Source organism: Equus asinus, chromosome 7, assembly GCF_041296235.1.
Source record: "Equus asinus isolate D_3611 breed Donkey chromosome 7, EquAss-T2T_v2, whole genome shotgun sequence".
In the NCBI taxonomy this organism is placed as follows: Eukaryota; Metazoa; Chordata; class Mammalia; order Perissodactyla; family Equidae; genus Equus; species Equus asinus.
The window spans coordinates 12,897,646-12,920,297 of NC_091796.1; the positions used below are offsets into that span (position 1 = coordinate 12,897,646).

Here is a 22,652-nt window from a genome sequence, read left to right on the forward strand (position 1 = left end):
AGAACTCTTAAAACTCAACAGTAAGGGACCAAATAACCCAATTAAAAAATGGGTTAACCTTAATAGACATCTCACCAAAGAATTTATACAGGTGGAAAAAATCATGCTCCACATCATATATCTTCAGGGAAATACAAATTAAAACAATGAGAAACCATTACACACCTATAAGGATGGCTAAAATCTGGAAAACTGACACCGCCAAATTCTGGCAAGGATGTGGAGCAATAGGAATTCTCACTCGTTGCTGGTGGGAAGGCACAATGGTACAGTCACTTTGGAAGACAGTTTGGTAGTTTCTTACAAAACTAAACATATTCTTACCATATGATCCAGCAATTGTGCTTCTTGGTATTCACCCAAAGGAGTTGAAAACCATGTCTACACAAAAACCTGTACACGGATGTTGATAGCAGCTTCATTTATAAGTGCCAAAACTCAGAAGCAAACACAACATCCTTCAGTAGGTGATGGGTAAATAAACTGTGGTGTATCCAAACAATGGAATATTATTAAGTGCTAAAACTGAATCAGCTATCAAGCCCTAAAAAGAAGTGGAGGAAACTTAAACACATATTACTACGTGAAAAAAGCCAATCTGAAAAGCTACATACTGTATGAGTCAATCATATGATGTTCTGGAAAAGACAACACAATGAAGACAATAAAAATATCTGTGGTTGCCAGAGGTGGTGGGAGAGTGAATAAAGAGAGCATACAGGATTTTTAGGGCATCAAATATATTTAATGTGATATTATAACGACGGATATGTCATTACACTTTTGTAAACCTATAGGATGTTCAACACCAAGAATGAATCCCAAGGTAAACTATGAACTTTGGCTGATTATTATGTGTAAATATAGGTTCATCCTTGGCAAAAAATGTGCCATTCTGGTGACTGATGTTGATAATGGAGGAGGCTACACATGGAGGGGTGGGGGATATATAAGACATCTCTATATCTTCCTCTCAGTTTTGTTTTAAACCTAAAACTACTCTAAAAATTTGTTTTTTCTTTAAAGAAAACTGTATTTTGGAATGTGGAAAATAAACTGTGCTACCCATTTTCATATCATGTTTAGGTGCCAGTGGCAGCAGCAAATAGTTTAAGACTCTCTTAGACTTTCTAATTGGTTATAATTTGTGTCTTACATGTAATTTTCATAATTTCCAGTTACCCAGATAACTCACAGCAAGTGTTTTCATTAAAGATGAGGAAATTAAGACTAAGTAGTTTAGAACTCTCTTCTTCTAATTCCCAGGCAAATATTATCAGGGTTTAAGATGAAATTCTGATCAACTATAAAAAGTAGTTGAGCAGATTCTTTTCTTCCCTGAATCTCACTCAGTCATAGGAATTGTTTGGTTTAGCTGTATTCTTGTCCTTCTCCATTCGTATTGATAAATTCCCATTCTCTGATATGAGAAGAAGGAGATGATGAGTTTCTCCCCTTTGATGGTGTGTGACAGATGTGAATGTTCCAAAGTCAAAATCAATTTAATCATTGAAGATTTGCAAAAAGAGCCACTGGAAATGTCACTGTCTCTCATAGAACAAGCCCAGAGTTCCTAATTAAGTAGTTAGTTCAGATTAACTTTAGAAACGTATGTGGATTTCCTTGTCTAGGGAATCTGCAAGTCCAATGCCCACATAATTTATCTTTCTTGATAGTTCTTAAAAGAGGAGGTAAGCTTACTCTTATGATTTTGATAGCGTTATTTTTCATGCTTACTAGTTATACATTTTAAGTATATTCATTTGAACTGTAGCTGATTTAATTTAATTTCATTGATCACTAAGTTTATTATACCAGTAGACATCTGCCCACTGGTCTGTGAATAACTAGCACGAATAGCTAACCATTGCAGTTCTTAACAGAAAATGAGAATCTCTATGCTGTCCTATTCTTCTAAAATCTTCCATGCAACCACAGCGATTCTATTTTGCCAATACTTACCAAGAATAGAGCTATGAGGAAGAAATAAATTTCTACTGAGTCTAGTTGTTTTTGCTTCTCTAGGTCATTCGGTCTGAGTTGAACAGGTAACCTAAGGGATTTCCATGCTCAAATGCTGTTCTTAAGAGAAAATGAAAAGTCATAAACATTTTAAAAAGAACATCTGTCAAATGTATACAGGATAACAATTCCTCTACTTTTTGGTATAGTGCGAAGGCCGTGGAATTCATAATCAGAAAATCCTGGGTTTGAATTCCAGCTTCCTCATTTGACTGTGTGATCTTGAACTAGATTCTTCAACTTTCTGTACCTCAGTGTCCCAAAGCACAAATGTGACTACTAATCATTTATGCTTTTTAAAAAGTAATCATTACTTGTCTACATTGGCTTTAGACTTTCCAGGTACCATTTGCCTTAGTACTAGCCTCAACAGAGTCATATGCTCTAGTTCCTCATCCCTCTTGTGTTCCTCTGCTGCAAAGAAGAGCACCTGCCTTGCGATGCTCAAGGTATAGAAGCATGATGAATAGCTTTTGAAAAAAAGTTTAACTGAATTCTTTTAGAAAGAGGCATCATAAAAGTAATAATAATTGCATTTGGAATCTTATAGTTCAAGCACCTGATTGGTTCCTTAGAAGCTGAAAGATCTTAGATTTGTTGTTAATCTTTGTGGAAATCATTTTCTTTGTTTTAAAGAAGATGAAATGTGGTGGTGAATGGACAATCTATTTGAAAAGCAAAAGCCCAATACAAATTTAAGACCTAATTTTAGCCATTGATAATATTGTTTATCTTATATTGTTCAACATAACTCTATCATGTGCAATTTCCTTTTGGTTTTACTAATCTTGGTTACTAGTCACCTTCTGTCCAACATACCTATCCTCCGATAATTCACTGTTGTTTCCATAAGAGAATAATGAGTGAGAAGTGGCTGCCCAAATAGAAGCTACAGCTCACAGTCTTCGCTCCCTTGCATCTGGAAGGGTCTGTATTAACAGCTCTTGCTCATGAAATGGGAACAGAAGTGATGTGGTTGGTTCTAGGCCAAGAGAGTTAAGAAAAATTTCCTTAATGAAGAACATATCCGATTAATAAATATGTATTCCCTGCATTAACAAAAAATGGCACAATTAATACGTGACTATGTATGTGAAAAGACCTAAGAAGAAAACTATCTTGTGTTTTAGGCCACGGGGGGAACCTTCTTCTAAAAAGGATATCATGGAATTTTCTCTAGTGAAGGATGAATGAGATGTATACAAGAGAGAGGCAGATGGGACTTGGGAAAGTGCGGGCTGATGAGAGGAAATACTGCAGAAAAGCTCTGAGGCGTAAAGGAGGCTGAAGAGATTGATTGGCCGAGGGAAGACCAATGTTCTCCGACAGAAAGACTGAAGTGGGAAAGAGTGAGGCAGTAACAATGTGGTAACAACCAGTAAGTTGGTTGCTTAATTACTACTTCCGTTTGCAAAGTAAAGCTAACATGCACTATGGTAACAATCCTTTGGGGTTTTTTGGGTTTTTTTTTTTTTGGCAGCCATAAAAGTATAAGAATAAAGGGAAAAATAGAAATTGGTAGAAAAAATATGTTTGCATAAATATACATATACACACACACAAAAAAATGTGTGTCTGTGACTCTGGAAATTTAACCAGTTTAATGATTCTGAATCGAAACATAGCACTTTTGCAAAAAAGCTGTTAATAAATAAATGTTAAATTTATAATGAGAGAGAACCACAGAGACAATGATTGACAGATACAGAAGCCCATAATTTTCTCCCAATAATAATAATTTGTTAGCCTTTTTATTATATGTAAACAAAATTATTTAGAAAAAATAATTGGCATTTTCATAGAAACCTTTGAAATTATTTTGAAATGCTAATGGCAGTTTTAGTTTTCAAGTCAACAGTCACTTTATCTCAGATTAACATTGTTCCCTTTTTAAAATGCCAGATGATTTGGACACATCTCTCTCTTAGTTCAGTCACATGGAAAAACAATAACACAAAACCCATTCAATTCTTGGACGGTTGAGCCAATGTTGAGATCATTGTAAACAAAAAAGAAACACTTGTTTATATACTCAGAGAAGTATTTATTCTTTCTTATGACAGAACAAACATAATAGGGGTTACTCCTTCCCTGGGAGCCTCCAAGTCTCTCCCAGCACTTTCTAAGACGCTGAAGTAAAGCGCTAGGGTGTTGTTTATCCACACAGGATTGTTTGTTCTATAATTCATCCAGGAGAAGTTCATGTTCAGTATAGATTTTATTGTTCACAATGATTGTTTAAAAGTAGATGTACTTTGCCTATTATAGAAATGAAGTAATCAAAGCTTAGAGGATCCAAGGACACCCAACTCTTAAGTGTCAGGACAGAAATAACAACAATGATAATAATAGTTCAAGTTGAACACAGTGCCAGACGCTGAATGAGCGCCTAAGTGGGTTAGCTCATTTCATCTTTATGACAAATATCTGAAGTATAATCTCATCCCGTTTACAGGCTGTAAACTGAGGCACAGAGAGATGAAGGCCCCTTGCCCAAGGTCAAGCCTCATTTGAGCCCAGGCAGTCTGGCTGCAGAGCCTGTGAGTGATGCCCTGAGCCTTCACACTCTTGCTCATGAAGAAGAGGGCTCTCATTTTGTAAAACAATGAACAGGTAGAGAAAAGAGCTGGATTTCATTGGAAAGGGGATTGGATTCTTCAGTATCATTATCCCTCATCACGCTGCAACAGAAAATAGAAGCATTGGCACCAAAGTGCTGGCCTGTTTTTAAATCCCAAAAGGAAGATGGTTATTTTTAATACACTGACCTAATTGCATGTGGTGATCCAAGGTCAGCATAAAACTCCAGAGAGAGCCTGAAGTAGCGACTAAGCTTGTGTTGGGTGGAGAGGACAGAATAATCTTCAACAGCTTTTCTTGATTTTACCTTTACTGGCTCATCCAGAGCCATCACATCCTATTAGAATAAACTGATAATCTTTGGTAAGGGGTGAAAGAAGACTGGGGTGTGGAAGAAAGAAGAAAAAGACTGGGTTAGTATAAAAATATACCTCTTGACTTTTCAAAAGGATGCTGGCATTTGTAGTTAGCATTCCACAACAGCAGCTGCAGGCATCTCAGAGCAGTTTTCTGTATTATTTCTAGAGTGTAAAAATGTAATAATAACAGGTATTTTGGACTATGTCAGCGAGGCCATGTCATAAATGACTATATCCTATTGTGGTGGGAATTGGGGGCACAGTATAACTAGCATGAGTTTGACAGGAAGCTGTTGGCGATCTTTCTAAGCACAGTTGAGCACGTACAGAAGGGAGCTTCCACGGACCTCTTACCACCCAGGGCACAGAATTACTGATCTAGTTGCAACAGAGACAGAATGTCTCACATACAAATATCTAAACTACTAAAACAACGCCTGACATATGTATTTTGCCATTTTTAAAAATATATTTTATATATTTTGTCTCATTAAGTACTGATGATGACCTTATAAGGTAATTTCTTTAGGACATTGAAACGCAGATTTGTTAAAAGACATCTGGTTGTGGGTACGCACTCATTAAAAATACATATTTTTGAAGGTTCTGTTAGGTTCTAAAATTAGATTTACGACAAAAGTGTACCAATTTATGACTAGGAGCAGAATGTGGGAATTTTGCCTCTGTTATTGTATTATGCAGTAGCACTACGGAACTGAAACGATTCTTGTAGTTATGATACTACTAGAAAATGCATTGGGCTCTACTGCTTAGAGTAACAGAAGGGCATCTCCACACATGAGAATGCCCCTCTAGCAAATCTCAGGGTGATGGGAACTCAGGTGCATTCATGTTTGTTTGCTTTGTTGTGTTGTTATTGCTTGTTCTATAATGTGGATTGGAAGGAAAGAGAGGCACAATAAATATAATGGTGGAGTAAGGAGAAGAGTCACATTTATCTGCATTTCATATTTAACAATATCAACAAAAGTCTCCCGGGCATTTGGAAACATTGTAATGGATGACATTCTGGAGTGAGAATTGGAAAAGAGTTTCTAGAGGGAACATTGAGATGTGGTTTACAGCAGAGGTCAACAAACATGTTTTGTAAATTGCCAGATAGAAAATGTTTCACACTGTGGGGCATACCGTCTCTGTTGAAACTAGTCAACTCTGCCATAGACAACACATAAAAGAATGGAAATGGCTGTGTTCCAATAAAACTTTATTTACGTAAACAGACAGTAGGCTGGATTTGGCCATCAAGAAGTAGTATACCAACTGTGGTTTAGAGCTTGAAGACAGGCTTGAAGCAACCAAGACTGGAGTTAGACCAAAGACAATTTAGGAAGAAACTTTAGTGACAGATCCCATTCTAGGATTAAGTTAGAACTTGGGTTGTGTGCTAGCAGTAGCACAAACTGCCTAAGAGAAGAATATCTAAACATATGCAAACCAGCCACATGGGATGGTCATTCTAATGATATGGGCAAGTAATGGGTAAAAATGTGAGATTGCTATGTAACTAACATAGAATAAATTTACGAGACATTTGAGTTCAATTTTATATTCAGGCAATGTATTCCAATTCCCCAATGAGAAAACTGGAGGAATCCCTGTTCCAACACCTCTGCTGGTAACTATTTATGCTCTGTGTGTATTACAGCAGCAGACATTATTTTACAAGATTCCACTGACCACTGATTTATAGCTCTAACTATTGGTAGTTGATTTTATCTGTTGAGTCAAAACTGTGTTCCGTTTGCAAACTAATCAACGTATTGCACATTAACAGTCCTTCAAATGTTTAAAGAACATTGCCATACACATTCTCCCTGGCTGTCTCTCCCTTAACAAACTAGTCCCCCTCCCTTTGTCTGGGATAAATAGGATGGAATGGAGATCGTACATACCCTACAACATATGCATGCATCAATACACACAGCCCTGCACGAGCATCAACTCCTGTGGGCAGGGATCTGTTTATTTTGTCCATGTGTTCATAACCATGCATGATATCAATTAATAAATTCTCTATATAAATAACTAGTATTCTCCCTTCTGCAATGTATCTTGGCTTCTTTCTCAACCAAATATGATCCTTTGTCAGAATGAAGGAATATCCAGGCAAGCATAATGTATGGCAGAAGGAGCAGTCTGGGTTTAGAGGTATGTGTGAGAGCATGAATGAAAAAGAGAAAGGACGAGAAGCTGGAGGATGTCACGTGGAGTTACAACTTTATTTAAAATAAATAGCTTTTTATTTTTATTTATTTTAAAAAAATTGTTAAATTTTTATTTAAATAAATTAATATGATACCATACACATGACAGATGCTCAGGACACATTTTTAATGATTAATTAAGAGTAATACATTTAATAACTTTAACATACATTGATATCCTCACTTGCTAATACAGGCCACAAGAACTTGTGCCCACATTTCAGAACATCTGTAATCAAGTTGAATATTAGTTAATAATATGTGGTGGGAGGAAGAAATAGATTTGATTGTGAATTATCATGTGTGTGGTTCATATTAATTTTAAAAGACAAAATCACTTTCTAAATGATTGAAAATCACTATATTCTCCCAAATTTCTACCTAACACTTTTCTGCTTCTTTGCTCATTTAGGAGCAACAGATGCCCTTCCCACCGTATCCACCCTCCATTATTAACTCCCGAGCATCCTGTTTACTTTTCAAAGCCTTGATGCTGTTTGACTTCCACCTCAAAGCCTTATTTGACATGTTCCATCGGAATTAATTATTCCTTCCTCAGCACTCCCATGGCAAAACTTGTATTTAGCAAATTAATTTTCTCATGGTTTACTTACTTACTTATGTGCTTATGTCTCCCATTAGAGTTTCAGTTCTCAATAGCAGTCACTGTTTCTAATGCATCTTTGAACATTCGCTGGGCCTGTCTCAGGACCTTACGTAGACAAGGTGTTCAAGCTATGTTCGTGAGATCGAATTGCATCCCTGGGATATGGTTTCAGCCTTATGACATTCCATGTTTGGTTGTGAACATTTCGGCCATGAAAAATGTTGTACAGGATGTATTTTTCAAAATTAAGGCTAATTAAAATTAATTTTCTTCTGAGAGTCATTTTAGAATTTCACGAGAGCCCGTGTGATAATTAGGACACCCAGGGGTGTCACCAAACCTGGAGTGGGAGTCACTGTTCCATCAAACATGACCCACTGAAGTTGCTCCCGTGTGGCTATTAATATCACCAACTGCAAAATGTGTCAAGGTTTATTAAGTGAAAATCTCATAAAGGTTTGCAAATAAAGTAGTGCTTATGCGATGTAGATAGCACGTGGTTCAGTTCCCTTAAGAAGAAGAAAATTAATAAGCAAAGTAAAGCAAGAGTGTGTTTATTCTCAGGAGTGTCCTTCAAGGATGTTGATGGGAAGTATAGAGCCCTTAATGCTCACAATTGAGAGAAATACAGCATGAGGCGTACGTGAAGAATGGAGTAAATTTGAATCTTTTAGACTTGTAATGAAATAAGAAAGATGGCTCTGTGTTCACACATAAATTATACAGCAATCAATATTTTAATTTTAGCTCTACTGAAATATAATTTTTCTTATTATTATTCTTCCTTTCCAATATAGTCTGAGGGTTAGACTCCAGCCAACTGTAACATAAGAGTGAATACCCAAAGGACAGAAGTCCTCAGCCTGAATCAAGGGGCCCTTGGAGGTAATCCCTGGTGTGAAGAGATCTTGAATTACCCAGGGCTGTAGCTATTATGGCATGGAGAGAGGTGAAGGGTAACACTTCATTAAAGCTAATAGGTGAAAAGCTGTGGATTTAATGGAATTAGATGACAGCATGCATAGATAGAGTAAGAAAGATTTCCCATAGACTCAGTGATCTCTGGAGTGAGGTAGTTCAATTCTTACTGTCATAAGGCTCAGGGAAAGGGGGGCCTAGTTAATTTCATTGTCTGGGTGGGGGGGGGCAGCGCAGGGACCCGGCGGGGTGGTGGGGGGGAGCAATGGGAATGGCATCTGGCAAGAGACAGACATATGGTTCATGAAAGGAAACTTGTGGCTTTCTGAGATGACTGTATACCTAGGAAACAGGCTGCCCTGGCACCAGCTCACAGGTATGAACTTTCTGGACACAACCTGATAAAGCCTGAAGAGTATATGCAAATAATGAGAATCCCTGTTTTATTATTTAAGCGTTTAAACGTTTGATCTTCCAGTCGTGTCATAATGTGGTCCATAGTTTGCCAGCATAGATGGTCTAGTAGTTGTCACCCCGGGGAGGTGGAACAAGGAAGATTTTATTCCCCAGTTAATCTAAGGGTTGCTTTTAGGAGGAGAGATAATATACATGAAAGAACAAAGGGAAAATTAAGCATTGTCTGTACTGTGAGGTTTATCACAAAACTCGCTTAATACCCAAAGCTTACTTTTAGCTTGAAATGTAAGTAAGAGTAGAGAATAACAAAAACAATTCTAGAAATGAGAATCATTTAAGCCAAGTTAAGAATTCGATAGTATTTTAATAGCTATTAAAGTATTCATTATCACTGATTTGCTAATTTCAAATAAGCACAATACAGTATTTTCAAATATCTTAATGGATTTCAAGTTCCTACATGTTAAGAATGCCTAATATATTTTAAACCAATGAATTTGGTATAAATGAAAAAATTGGAAGCATCAAGAAAATTAAAAATGTGTAATTAATTTCCACTATGTTTGGAGAAAAGAAAGTAGGAATCTTGAAATAAACTTATAGAAACAAGTGAGAGCTTTACCATGTCCCCTTTGACTGGACAGAATCCCAAACTGAAGCAAAACAAGAAATTAAAAATTCCTTCAAATTATAGCTTTCTGCGTTTTTTAAAGCGTTTTATTCATTACATTATTTACTCCTTTGATAAATGTGGTTGGAAGAGAAAATATCTGACAGCTATCAAGATTATAAAGTGAGTCAGGGCTTTTAAATAAATTATTACAATAAAAGTAACAATAATAATGATAAAAAGTATCAGTTCTCATTCCTTGATAATTATAAAATGTCTTTCCTATGTGTACCAACATATTATGCACATTAAATCACATATAAACATGGGATTTTTAAGAAAATGAGAATAATATTCCATAAACAATAATTTCAATTATTTTACTTCGTATATTAATGATTAAAATGTTATCAATAACATTCTCTAAAGTGAACAATGTGATTAAATATGATTCATTAGTTTTGAAAAATAAATTTTAATGATTTGATATAAACCAATTCAGGTCTAAATCTGAGTTAATCCTGATACTTAGCTTTAATATCTACGTTGCTTAATTTTGTTTTGACTAGTGTAATTCCTTCTTTCTTCCTGATGTTCATTGTTCTTGTGAATTTTGTGAATTGAAGAAATTGTATATATATAACTTTAAACTAATGGCTCTAAACCTATTGAAAGTATCAATTTAATAGATTCTCAAACAGTTTAGTTAAGAGCATCTCCACAGTTTTAAAGTGTGCAGGTATGTAGAGACAGGCTTGCTGTGTGATGATCAGTGAACCTCCAGATAATAATAAAATATTTTCACAGCCATTTCCCTCTCAAGGCAAAGTATTGAAATAGTCTAAATAATTTTGTACCTCTTGTTTTCATAATATAATCACTTTGATTGTATCCTGCATGGATTTGTTCACAACTGGCTTCAAGTTCAACAAGCTTATGAATCATCCCTTGATTGAATTTGAGGAGTGATACCATCTTTGTAATCCTAAAAAGTAACCCTGGGCACATTAAAAGTTTCAAGGGTTTAGGGCCCGCGCAAGCAGCCTAGTGGTTAATTCAGTGTGCTTTGCTTTGACAGGCTGGATCTGGTTCCTGGGTATGAACCTACACCACGCTGTTAGCAGCCATGCTGTGGCAGCAACCCACATACTAAGAAACAGAGGAAGATTGACATCAGTGTTAGCTCAGGGTGAATCTTCCTCAGCAAAAAAAATTTCAAGAGTTTATTTGAGCATATGCACGTAGATTTGAATAAGGCAGCACCAAACCAAGGGTGGTTAGGAACTCTCCCACAGGAGCTAGGGGAGAGGTTTTATAGAGAATACACTGAAGACAAGCAAAGAAATTATTTGATTGGCTGTAGCTTAAGCTGTGCGTTATTTGGGAAATTGGCTGTTTGTGGTTGGTTGGCTGTAAGTTTCACCTTGTCAGCTTCCAGTGCATGGACTCTGGCTTAGGTTTTGGTTTGCTGACAGGCTGTCAAGGCATCAGAGCTGTGTCTGACTAAAGGCCTCCTGGTTTAGTTACTTTAACAGTAAGTTTACACAAGATGCCTAATTTTTCCCAAAGTAGCCCTTCCATTAAGTGATTTTATTTTCACATATTTTTATGTAAAAGATAATTTTCTGTTGATAATATGTATTTTTTCTGATTTACTTGTCTTATAGCGGTTCACAAGAAGCCATTCTTGCTATATTTCATAGCAAAAACAAAACAAAAGGAAAGAAAAAAATAAGAACACACAAAAACAAAACATTAGCTAGTTCTATAAGGAAAGACAGGAGAAAATTTTACACAATTGTATTCTACCTGCTTATATCCCATAATTTTCTCCAATATTCTTCAAACTTTCAGAAATATTTTGTATTAATTTTTGAATGTTGTTTGCTGACAAAAAAGTGTTTTATTTTTTCGCCATATTATTTCAGTATGTTATTTTGTGTTTTCACCATAGCAGGAAGAACAATTGTTCTGAATGTTGTGCATCTTTTTCTCATAGGTATTTAGTAAAAGACTTAAAGAAGGTTTCTGAACGTTAACCATTAATTTGGTGAAATTATGAGGTCTTGGATTGAATATTGCATGATTGAGTGTCATTGAAAAAGCATGTTGATTTTGTTTCACAGTCTGTTTGTTTGTGGTTCCAATTTATCATTGGTAAAATCTCAAGGCATTCGTGGTGAAAATCATAATTAATAACAATAGATGTAAATACATAGAAAAATAACCATTTCATAGTTTTTTTGCCAATTTATTTTCAAATCTGGTTAGAGTATCAATTTTTTAAAAAATACCATTTAATGTAGTCAGCACTGAGAGCATGTTAGGAGCAGAGGAATGGTCAAGGATACCATCCCTGGGTTTGTTTGTGCTCACGTTGTTAGGATTGTCTCCAATTTGCAGGTTATTTTCAGGACCTCAGGTATTTTACTTTAAGATATTGCACATAAACTTTTAAATTGCGGTAAAATGTACAGAGTAGAATTCACATATCATAAACATACAGTTAGATGTGTTTTCAGAAATGTGTACAGCAATATAGCCACTCCCCAATCAAGATCCAGAACTATTGCTGACCCCTCAAAATAACCTTTAACCCCTTCTAGGTAATCTCTACCTTTCACGGGTAGTAGTTCCTCTGATTTCTAGCACCATAGATTAAATTCATCTGTTCTTGAGCTGTATATGAATGGAACAATGCAATATGTACTTTTTGGTGTCTAGCTTTTTTGCTCATAATTATGTTTGTGAGATTCACCCATACTGTTGTGTGGATCAGTAGTTCTTTCTTCTTCTCCTTCTCCTTCTTTTATTGCTAAGTAGTATTGCATTGTATGAAGACACAGCAGTTCATTTATCCATTCTCCTATGATGGACAATTTGGATTGTTTCCAGTTCTTTCTTACTATGTATACAATAACTATAAACATTGCTTTACAATTCCGGTTGTGGGTTTATGTTTTCATTTCACTTGGGTAAATACTAAGGAAAGGAATTTCTAGGTAGATATACGTTTAACTTTACAAGAAACTGCCAAAGCATTTTCCAAAGTAGTTGGACCATTTTTATATTCTCACCAGTAAGGTAGTAGAGTCCAATTGACACACATCCTCTCCCTTAGAAGGGAGTTATTTTCTTTGAAAATAAGAATTTTGTAAGATTAGGAGACACTTACTGAGTGTTCCTTTTTCTGGGAAATTGCCAGCACCTAATCCTTATGGTTTAAAGCAATGAAATCCAAGATTCATTTTACAACATAAACTACATCCTGTCCAGTGTTGATTGGAAGACGGAGAGGAGGTGACGCAAACTTGGGTGTTCTTAATGCTTACTCTATGATTAAGATAAAGACAAACCTTTTTCTCTAGTTCTTTCTCTCTTTGGGTGGCTATATAAGCAGCGATGTTTTCTTGTATGTGGTTCTAATTTTAGGCAGACATCTATAGAGAAAGAGGGGGAAACAAAACGTATAGAAATAATCAAAAAGAGCTTTAAAAATAAACATGTTGAGTTGGTGTAAGTTCATTCCTGAAACCTAATGAATGTCATAACTTGGATTTTATGAAACTTTCTGATATGTCACTACTAAATTACTTTACCCTTCCCAAAGCTTCCTCTCAGTTTGGTTCTTCTTACTTATAAACAAAATATCCCAGATTTAGTATTCATTTCATTCTGTGTGTTTACATTTTTATACATTAAAGTTAGCGAAGCGTTGGGAACTCAATGTCTCTCTCTCTCAACTTCTATGAGATGTCTTTTGAAAAACAATACTATCAATGATATTTTCTTGAAATGATATAGAAAGAAGAAAAAACTTTATTGATTTAAATTTTCAATCATGTATTGTGCCCATTAAAAAACCACTCAATTTTGAGTCAATTAATTCCTTTCACTTCAAGCCCTTTTTAAAGTCACTTTCTCAATAATTTTTCACTTTCTGCTTATATTCACGAAATATATGCCTTAAATTGTTCTCAAAAATAAAAAATTAATTGCATTAAGTTACTTTATTATTGACTGAAAATTAATCGACACTTTTACTTTTTATTAGGTTTGAATTAGAGAACTATATGTGAATACATTTTCCTTGTCCATGATTAAAAGATGAATAGTAAGGGTAACTAACACAAATTCTGACATGCTTCATTGCCAGAGGTTTCCCCTGTTACCAATAAGATGTATAACATTCCTGTTCTTTATCTATGCTTTAATATATATTTATGAATATAGATATATGAAATATATATCATTGCTTTGCCTTTTTTCCCTAGTATTTGTAATTCTATAGCTTGCTCACGAGCATGAATGCTGGAGCCAGTGTACTTGCATCTGAATTTCAGTTCTACCATTTAATAGCTATGTTTCCTTGTTAAACATGTAACAGACATGTTACATATATTTTCTGTACCTCCATTTCCTTGTTTATATAATTGAGATAAAAACAAAAACAATATTGTTGATTTTTTGAGAATTAGTTAATATGTGTACTATATACATATAATATGTACGATTTAGTTTAAATGCCGTTAAAAAACTTTTGTCACATTATTTTAGTTAAATTTAAATCGTTTTTCATGTTAGACTATGGACTACCCCATTTTTCTTAATTGACGAATATGTCATAGTTATGGATATACTATACATTATTTAGCCATTCCTCTATTAATGAACTTTTAAAATATTTCCAGTGGTGTGTTATTATAAACAGTGCATTATTGGTGTTGTTCTACATGTCTTATTGTGTAAATGTTTTTTCTCTAGTGTAAATGCAAAAAAAGTAGAGATGCTGTATATCATGGTACGCACATTGCAAATTTCTGTAGATTACAACCAAATTGTGCTCATAACCATAACATAACAGAGTATTCCTTTTCTCCACAATCACCAACATTTGACATAAACTTTAATTTTTGCAAATCTCATGAGTTTTAATTTGCATTTTCAATTAATAATGAATTTTATTTTATATTTTCATTTTTCACTTTTTGACTTATCTGCATATTTGTGTCCCTGTTCTTGCCAATTTACCAATGGTTGTTTAATTAGTTTTATTATCATGCAGGTTTTATTTATATATTTTAGACAATAATCCCATATCTGCTATGTATGCTGCAAATACTTGTTCCACAGTCTATTCCTTAATTTTTAAACTGGGGGTATTTTAAATAAAGAAGTTACAATATTGATACAGAAACACTTTAGTTTTAATATACATATGTGTTTGTGGGTGTGCATGTATATATTTGCATGTGTACACACACACAAAAGTATACATAAACATATTTTTTCTAATTTATGAATTGAAGAAGAGTAAAATCATCTGTTGCTAAATTTACTATCTTAAAATATGTCATGATAATTTTTGTATTTATTATTGATGGTCTTTTATCTTTGATCAATTTTCATTATTGGTCGACCTTTTATCAATATTGACCTTTGATCAATAATATTAAGCAATCTCAATATTGTAGTGATCTAGAAATATGAGAAAACAAAAATCCTTTTTATTGAGTAGGACTTCTAAATAGATTTCAAAAAAATGTGGTTGTGGATTGGTCTTAGGATTTGTTTATGACTAATTCTTCCTTATATTTTAAGTTTTTTTCCCCTCTATACTTTTGAAAGTGTACGGCATACGTGCTCCATGCAGAGTGACATATTTGGAAATCATGCCCAAACTCTGGGCTTGTCTAAATGGCACATACATTTAGCATGTTACCCGTCTTCAATTCCATGAAATTAGATCATATTCTGTCTAAAATAGAAATTGTCCCTGAGGATATGTCTTAAACTTTATGAAAACAATGAAAAACACTTTGTACATTAAACCATGTAAGGAGCTCTTTCAGTTATTTCTCTGTAATCAATCATCCCAAAACTTGGAGGCTACCGATCAATGCTTTCCTCTTGCTTATGCATCTGAGAGTCAGCGGGGATCAAGAGGTTTAAACATCCCCGTTGGCCACAGAGAAGCACGTGGTCCTATCAATGGGGAAGTATACTCTTTCCATAGCTGCATGTGAAGCAGAGTAAATATTTATTGAATAATACTCCAAACTATCACAGATAGACAAAGTGAAAATTTTTTGCTCCTTTGAGTTGAAATATGAGAATGAAATTGTTAATCAAAGCTACATTCTTGTTAAGAGTAAATATGTTATAATTATAGAAAATCAGTAACAGCAAATAAGAAACACTTAACCAGAAGCAAATTTATCGGTTGTTCTTTTTCTTACACTGATATAATACAACATATTTCTATAAATATGGTGAAAATCAGTGAATTTTAGTAATTCATTTAATAATTGGAGCATGAGAGAAATGTGTCCATTTCATTACATATAGGACACCGATACTTACATAGTATGTTTTATCTTGTCGTTCATGACAAAGAACGTTCACTAATCATGCTTATTTTAAAATGCACTTTGAAATAACTTGCTTGAAAAATAAGTAAGTTATGCCAATGCATATTTCCCAAATTGTGATCTAATTTTATGTTAAGGTATAAGAGATAAATGAGCAACTGTCTATGGTGTTGCTGGAAAGAATTCTCAAGTAGTTTTCATTTTAAGCAGTAATTATCTTTTCTCTAAATAAGTCCAGAATAAAGTACATGTTAAAGCTAAAGATTTTTGTCCACTTTTAAAAGTAACAGAAGGAAAGTGTTAACATTTGCTTTAGAAAGTAAAATATATGCCATATAAATGACAAATGTTGTAACTTCCACCTCTATTATGCTGCTCTTTATTTTCCTCCTCCAGTCCTGCTAACTAAAGCACTAATTCAAATAGTTCTTTTCAGAATTATTAGAATATGATATGTGTAATAGTAGACAAAAATGCAAGCCTGCAACTGTACCCTATTTTTTCTTAAAATAGTTGCTAACTAGTTTTTGTATAAAATATATTTGGACTAAATATATTAAATCATAAAAATAAGGATTTCAGACTTTGCATTATAAGCAGGGTATAAAAGCATATATGTACCAAGGAACTTGTTTTACAACCTTAAGCTAGGTGCAGCATCTTTCTGGTTCATTGTAATTGTATTGTATTTTTAAAAGTGGCATTGGAGATCAATTTTTCCTTACTTAGATATTTTTTGGAAGACAACTAAAATGTCTGCTTCATAATTGTGATTAAATAAAGTTTGGAAGAATTGACATTTTTGCAGATACTAGGTTGGAACTGAAAGAGTCATTTCTCCATTCAAGTCATTCTTGCTCTCCTTTATTCATCCATTTTTATATTTAAAAGACACAAATCAATTGCTTAATCCGTAGGATTGTTTACAACATACGCTGAAGCTTAGCAGTAAACCAGGCAGGCATGGTCTCTAACTTCAAAAAATTTAGTCTGAAGGAGTGATCAACATTAAATTAATAATTAAACAGATTGTATCTTCTAGACAATAGTTAAGAACAACTACAGAGACTATGTCACCTTGTGGTAGGAGGAATATCACTAAATTATTCTGGGAGACAGACACCTAAAAATTTCTCGTATATTATAAGGGAAGAGAATAAAGAGGAAGTTGTTCTTGGCAGAGGAAATCACATGTGCCTCAGCCCTGAGATGGGAAGCAGCTTAGTACATAGATGGAGCTCAAGAAAACCCAGGTGGCTCTGCATGGGTTGATGACAGCAAGGGGGGGGGGGGTGGGGAGAGATGCCCTGGACAGTTTGGGAGGAGCCCATGGTGCAGGCAACATGGTGGATTCTGTCGTTATGCTAGGAGAGATTGCAAACCATTGAAGCATTTTCAGAAAGGGAGAGAAAAGATCATATTTTTATTTTAAAGAATTGACATGGGTAGATTGGTGAAAAAGCTGTAGCAATGGTCTGGAAATGACTTGGGCAAGTTGATAGTAATTACTCACTCTCATTGACCACCAAATTTTTATGGGCCAGGCAGTGTGTAAAGAAAATGTTTTTGATATTATTTCCACACAGGAACATTAAAAGAGAACTACTTTTATCATTCCTTTATTTATGGAGAAACTGAAGCTCCGGAGAGGCTAACTGATTTGCACAAGATCGTAAAGCAGGTAAGTGGACGACCTGGGAGAGAACAATAAGCAGTCTGTCCAGAATTTTTGCTCTCAATCAGATATTGTGTAGACCAGAGTTTCGGAAGGGAGATAGTGTGCAATACGTAATTAATTTGAGATATAGTTATGGTTTAGATTAATGTATTGATATATTGAATATATGGAGTTAAGGGAAGAGAAATTTTAATTTTCAGTAAGTGGGTGCATAGAAATAACACAGATGGAGATATGAAACACTAATGTATGTGTATATTTTAAAGAAAATTTTAAGTTATAAAGTATGAATTGATTTGCCAGTGAGGTACCCAAGGGAAGATGTGAACCAGGCACTTGGCTACAACATCTGCTGCTCAGAAGGGAGGCCTCTCCTTGAAGTAATGATTGGGAGTAACGGATGCTCTTCGCATCTCCAGGTACAGTTTAGAGCAGAGAGAGGTGGAAAAGATCTGGGTTTTGTAAAAGAGGAAGACCAGACAAAATGCGCTAGTGATGTGGAATAACTAGTTAGAACCGAACCAGGAAAGTAACTACCACCCATGCTGTGGGAAGGGAGTGCTTCAAGAAAGAATGAGTGGTCAGCTTTATCAGAATTTCCAGTATTACAATGTTTAAAAGATTAACAACACAGGGGTTATCAGTACCTTATCAAAAGCAATCGACTTTTGGGTTGTGGGGACAGAAAAGGGAATAAATGAGAAGGGGGATGTGCCACCAAAGAATGCAAACCACTGGTTTAAGAAATTTACTGTGAAAGGGCAGAAAGAGATAGGATAGTGAGCTGAAGGAAATTCTGGGGTACAGGGGCGTTTGCGTTTTGTTTTGCTTTAAGACAAGAAATAGTTACGCGTGTTGCATTTCCTACATTAAAACATTCAGGAGAGAAGACGAATTTCAGGATATGGGGCACACATAGCACAGCAGACAAGTGAGTTTCTTGAGTATTTGGGGTGGGGAACGTAATGGAAATCCAGAGCATGTTTTGAAAAGACGAAGTACATTTTGGCAAAACTGCGTCGGTCTGTAGGGAGCCTAATTAACGCCTGTTTAAAAAAACACAATTTTTCAGTATGTTCAGAGTCAACTGTAAAATGTATTAAAAAGGAAACAAATAAATGTTAGAGTTTGAGCAATTACTCTTGGGATGTGGCTGCAGGATAACAAGTCTTGCATGTAACTATGAACAAGCCTTGTACCAATCAGTTAAAATGCAATATCCTAAGTCATTATCAGGTGCGACCACACACAAACAACTACAAGATGCTTAGGAGAGAAAAACTGATTTCATCCTGATTTTGTGTGATTGGATACGGGTGATGTGGGGAAATATTTCCAGGGACAAAAAAAATACATGTGTCCAAAATTGCTGTTTCTCAGACAATTTATAGACAAGTAAAGCTGATATGGAAATCTTAATTAGAAGACTCAAAAGGTGGGTTTAGTGATAAAGAAACACTGATGGTGAGTATGCCTATGGATAATTTGAGAAAACATGAGTGGAAGATCGAGATTTCTGAATGGATTTTTAATTTGTATCAATATGAGCACAGAAGTAATTAAAGTAATAAAAATCAATTCACTCGATAACTATTTCCTCAGCACCCATTGTGTGGTAGGCACTCTTCCAGGAGCTCCAGAACATTGGCAAACAGTGCAAAGTTAGAGCTTGCATTTTAGAGGACCAACAATTACTTGCTATATCAAATATTACTTTAGGCCTGTAACCCCTTCATCCCTATTTCTACACAGTTTTAAAATTGTTTCCCCCACATTTACCTTTTAGATGTTGTAAATAATTTCTAATTGTGAGAATATGAAATATATTAAGGAACACATTTTATATGTGATACTTATACAATACAATGCAAACTCATCTTTTCAGGATTTGAGTGTGCTACTTTCTGATTACTTCTCTTTTCTCTTTTTTTTCCCAATTATTTTATTGAAGTGATAATGATTTATAACATTGAGTAATTTCAGGCGCATGTTATTATTTATCAGTTTCTGTATAGACTGCATCATGCTCAGCACCAAGAGTCTAATTTTTATCTGTTCCCATATATATGTGCCCCTTTATATCTTTCACCCACATCCCAACTCCCTTCCCTCCTGGTAACCACTAATCTCTTCTTTTTGTCCAATTATTTTTATTCCACATACGAGAGAAATCATGTGGTGTTTGTCTTTCTTTTTCTAGCTTATTTTCTAGCTTATCTTGCTTAACACAATACCTTCAAGATCCATCCATGTTGTTCAAATGTGAAGATTTTGTCTTTTTTATGTCTGAGTAGTGTTCCATTGTATATATATTCCACATCTTCTTTATCCAATCATCAGTAGATGGGCTATTGGCTATTGTGAATAATGCTGCAATAGACATGGGGTGCATAAATCTCTCTGAACTGTTGATTTCATATTCTTTGGATAAATACCCAGTAGTGGGATAGGATTTTCCATAGTGGCTGCACCAGTTTGCATTCCCACTAGCAGTGTATGAGGGTTCCTTTCTCTCCATATCCTCTTCAATATTTGTTATTTTTTTGTCTTGTTAATTACAGCCATTCTGACAGGTGTGAGGTGATATCTCATTGTAGATTTGATTTGCGTTTCCCTGATAGTTAGTGATGTTGAATGTCTTCTCATGTGCCTGTTGGCCATCTGTATATCTTCTATGGAAAAATGTCTGTTCATATCCTCTGCCCATTTTTGACTGGGTTGTTTGTGTTTTTGTCATTGAGTGTATGAGTTCTTTATATATTTTGGAAATTAACCCCTTGTCAGGTATATGATTTGCAAAATTTTCTTCCAGTTAGTGGGTTGTCTTTTCATTTTGTTCATGGTTCCCTTGAAAATTTTTAGTCTGATGTCTTCCCATTTGTTTATTTTTTCTTTTGTTTCCCTTGCCTGAGTAGACATGGTATTCAAAAAGGTGCGGCTAAGACCAATGTCAAAGAGGGTGCTGCCTATATTTTCCTACAGGAGTTTTATGGTTTCAGGTCTTACATTCAAGTCTTTAATCCATTTTGAGAATATTTTTGTGTATGGATGTAAGATAATGGTCTACTTTCATTCTTCTGCATATGACTGTGCAGTTTTCCCAACACCATTTATTGAAGAGACTTTCCTTTCTCCTTTGTATGTTCTTGGCTCCTTTGTCAAAGATTAGCTGTCCATGGATGTGTGGTTTTATTTCTGGGCTTTCACTTCTGTTTCATGGATATGTGTGTCTGTTTTTGTACCAGTGCCATGCTCCTTTGATCACTATAGCTTTGCAGTATCTTTTGAAGTCCAGGATTGTCATGCCTCCATCTTTGTTCTTTTTTCTCAGGATTCTTTTGGCTCTTTGGGGTCTTTTGTTGTTCCATGTAAGTTGTAGGATGCTTTGTTCTATTTTCTCAGGATTCTTTTGGCTATTCGGGGTCTTTTGTTGTTCCATATAAGTTGTAGGATGCTTTGTTCTATTTCTCTGAAGAATGTCTTTGGGATTCTGATTGGGAATGCATGGAACCTGTATGTTGCTTTAGGTATAATGGACATTATAACTATGTTTAGTTTTCCATTTTGTGAGCATGAACACCTTTCCATTTCCTTATGTCATCTTTGATTTCTTTCAATAAAGTCCTATAGTTTTCATTTTATAGGTCTCTTACCTCCTTGGTTAAATTTATTCCTGGATATTTTACTTTTCATCGTGATTATAAATGGGATTGTATTCTTTACTTCTCTTGCTGCTAGTTTGTTATTAGTTTCTAGAAATGCAACTGATTTTTGTAAGTTGATTTTGTACCCTGCAACTTTTCTGTAGTTGTCAATTATTTCTAACAGTTTTCTGGTCAATTCTTTAGAGTTTTATATATACAGGATCGCATCACCCACAAACAGCAAGTGTTTCCTTTCTTCCTTTCCAATTTGGATACATTTTATTTCTTTTTCTTGCCTAATTGCTCTGGCCAAAACTTTCAGTACTATGTTGAAAAGGAGTGGCAAGAGTGGCCACCCTTGTTGTGTTCCTGTTCTCACAGGGATGGTTTTCAACTTTTCACTGTTGAGTATGATGTTGGCAGTGGGTTTGTTATATATGGCCTTTATTATCTTGAGGCACTTTCCTTCTATACCCATTTTATTGAGAGTTTTTATCATAAATGGATGTTGAATCTAGTCAAATGCTTTCTCGGCATCAATTGAGATGATCATGTAACTTTTATTCTTTGTTTTGTTAATGTGGTGTATCACATTGATTGATTCGTGGATGTTAAACCATCTCTGCATCCCTGGTACATATCCTACTTGACCATAGTATACAATCCTTTTAATGTATTGCTGTATTCAGTTTGCCAATATTTTGTTAAGTATTTTTACATCGATGTTCATCACTGATATTGGCCTGTAATTTTCCTTCTTTGTGCTGTCCTTGTCTGGTTTTGGTATTAGGGTAATATTTGCCTCATGGAATGAGTTAGGAAGCATACTGTGTTCTTCAGTTTTTTGGAATGCTTTGAGAAGGATATATAGTAAATCTTCTTTGGATTTTTGGTAGAATTCTCCAGAAAAGACATGTGGTCCTGTATTTTTGTTTTTCTGGAGGTTTTTGATTACTGTTTCAATCTCTTTACTTGTGATTGGTCTACTCAGATTCTCTATTTCTTCTTGATTCAGTTTTGGGATGTTGTATGAGTCTAAGAATCTATCCATCTCTTCTAGGTTATCCAGTTTGTGGGCATATAATATTCTCTTATAATCCTTTGTATTTCTGTGATATTCATTGTAACTTCTCCTCTTTCATTTCTTATTTTATTTATTTGAAACTTCAGTCTTTCATTCTTGGTTAATCTGGCTAAGGGTTTATTAATTTTGCTCATTTT

The 22,652-nt window shown here is 34.9% G+C and overlaps 1 long non-coding RNA gene across 2 annotated transcripts in view; it reads left to right on the plus strand.

Annotated features, from left to right (window-relative positions):
* The first annotated feature begins 4,846 nt into the window (after positions 1-4,846).
* LOC123287385 (uncharacterized) overlaps positions 4,847-22,652 on the plus strand; it is a 233,690-nt gene continuing 215,884 nt past the window's right edge. For both annotated transcript variants that reach the window (XR_011504369.1, XR_011504370.1), the window contains exons 1-2: positions 4,847-5,015; positions 17,696-17,790. This is a non-coding gene — a long non-coding RNA (uncharacterized lncRNA). The remainder of the gene's footprint in view (positions 5,016-17,695; positions 17,791-22,652) is intronic.